General features: G+C 53.9%; 1 long non-coding RNA gene across 1 annotated transcript in view; it reads right to left on the reverse strand.

Moving 5' to 3' along the window:
* LOC105539843 overlaps positions 1-1,556 on the reverse strand; it is a 10,378-nt gene extending 8,822 nt beyond the window's left edge. Inside the window, exon 1 of the long non-coding RNA XR_001006111.1 lies at positions 38-1,556. This is a non-coding gene — a long non-coding RNA (uncharacterized LOC105539843). The remainder of the gene's footprint in view (positions 1-37) is intronic.
* Between the last annotated feature and the right edge of the window lie 256 nt (positions 1,557-1,812).

Here is a 1,812-nt window from a genome sequence, read left to right on the forward strand (position 1 = left end):
AAAAAAAAAAAAAAAAAAAAAAGAAGTGAGAAAGAACTGTCCCCCGTGAGACCCGAGACTGCCCACACATCCATGCAGCAGGCCACAGTGTATTCTGAGGGCTCAGCCTGGTGCCAGCACGTTGCGGGAACTGCACAAATGCTCACTGAATTGAACTAAATCTGTGGGTTCTCCAGAGCAATGGACCTCAAGTTGTAGGGGCCAGACCTGGATGTGGTTTCATTTGATGGTTCCATGATCTTGGGCCAGTCCCAAGATCTGAGCCTCAGTTTCCTCATCTGTGCAATGGGGATAATCACATGATTTGCAAATTAGATGACGTGGTGGACTTGCAAGGCCCAGTAAACAGCGATGGCTGCCCACCTGGGCCTCGGGAGGCCACACAACAAGCTGACTTCACAGTCCCACTGTTTTCGGAGCAGAGGGAGCTTTTATTCCCATGACTTCATCGGCAAAGGTCCTTCCTCTGGAGGAAGAGAGAAGAGTGGGAACAGCTTGACTGCATCAGGCTGCTGGGAAGGCGGGCCTGGGCCGTGACATGAGGGCCCAAGAATGAGGGTTAGATTTCAGCCAGGCATGAAGGCGCGTGGGGGAGGCCACCTCCTGCTCCAGTGATCCCCGTTCTGTGGCCACTCATTTAGTCCTCCCACCCTGGGATGCACTGGCTTGCCCCGATGCCAGCCCCACTTCTGACCCATGGGCTGCTGCTGCAGGGGGAAGCCCCCATTTCTGCTGCTCCTTGATCTGCACAATTCTTTGCTAAGCTCCACCTTCCTCTGAGTGAAAACCACTTTGAAATGTGAACATAGATACATGCAGGGGCCGCACCTGAAGACCCCCGGCCTCTCTGCTGTCTGCCCCCAACCCAGGAAGAGTCATCCCCTCAGGATAGTGTTACAGGAGGCTGCCCCAGCACCAGAACCGATTTGATTTGGGCCCTCTGGCAGGGCCTATGACATCACTAGGATTGTTCATTGTTTGGGAAAATAACTTTTTCACATGGCAACGGCACTTGTCCTTAATGCTGGCCTGAAAGCTGGGGCCCCCCACTGTGAAGTGGAATGACATCACACCAGTTTCTTAAGGGTAATGTTCCCCAAATCGGGGCACCTCATCCCTGCGTGTCCTCAGTGTTGCTGACAGTGGCAGAGCCTCCTCTTTCCAGGGCTTGGGTGCAACCAATCGGCGCCCACCTTGAACCACAGCTGCAGCCAGGACCCCAGAGGGAATTCAGACCTGTGGGATGCCCATTCCTCACAGGCAAAAGATGGGGCTATGTTTTCTGCAGTAATGCTCCAACTCATCACGGAGCTCTTATTTCACACCAACTAGAGGAGGAGGAACCCTAACGAGCAAAACACAAGGCCGTGAAGATGTAACCTGCCCAGTGAGCAGGAGGCCCTCTCCAGCCCCACTCCGGTTCTGCCCATGGGCTGCGTCCTGGGCAAGCCGCCCACCTCTCTGGGCTAATTGATGGGGAATCGAATGAGGTGCTGGTGTGGATGAGCTTCTCCAGAAGCAAGAAGGTACCATTCACACAGCTGCAACTCCTGGGGACAGGAGCCCGTCTCTCTTATTATTATTATTATTATTATTTTTTGAGATGGAGTCTCACTCTGTTGCCCAGGCTGGAGTGCAGTGGCGCCATCTCGGCTCACTGCAAGCTCCGCCTCCCGAGTTCACACCATTCTCCTGCCTCAGCCTCCCAAGTAGCTGGGACTAAAGGCACCTGCCACCATGCCCGGCTAATTTTTTGTATTTTTAGTAGAGACGGGGTTTCACCGTGTTAGCCAGGATGGTCTCGATCTCCTG

Source organism: Mandrillus leucophaeus, unplaced genomic scaffold (genome assembly GCF_000951045.1).
Source record: "Mandrillus leucophaeus isolate KB7577 unplaced genomic scaffold, Mleu.le_1.0 Scaffold21, whole genome shotgun sequence".
NCBI classification, from domain to species: Eukaryota; Metazoa; Chordata; class Mammalia; order Primates; family Cercopithecidae; genus Mandrillus; species Mandrillus leucophaeus.